This window comes from Gadus chalcogrammus, chromosome 20 (assembly GCF_026213295.1).
Source record: "Gadus chalcogrammus isolate NIFS_2021 chromosome 20, NIFS_Gcha_1.0, whole genome shotgun sequence".
Taxonomy (NCBI): Eukaryota; Metazoa; Chordata; class Actinopteri; order Gadiformes; family Gadidae; genus Gadus; species Gadus chalcogrammus.
In genome coordinates this window covers 8,993,912-8,994,212 of record NC_079431.1, presented here as the reverse complement: position 1 = coordinate 8,994,212, position 301 = coordinate 8,993,912, and positions in this window count along the sequence as shown.

The window sequence follows — 301 nt, the reverse complement described above, 5'->3', positions numbered from 1 at the left end:
TCCGAGTGACAGGCTGTCAGGTCTGAGAGCTAAATTTACTCGCCGGGTGAGCGCTTGGCACTTCCTTGTGGCTGTTGCTTTTTTTTTTTTTTTTTTTTTTTTATGCCCCCAGGAGTTGTGATAAAGACAACAGGATCCCAAAGTGACAACTCTGACAGAGCAGACCGGGTGTGTGTGTGTGTGTGTGTGTGTGTGTGTGTGTGTGTGTGTGTGTGTGTGTGTGTGTGTGTGTGTGTGTGCGTGTGCGTAGGGGGGGCGGGGATGGCAGGCAGTTCTGTTAATGCACATCAGTGTGCATACG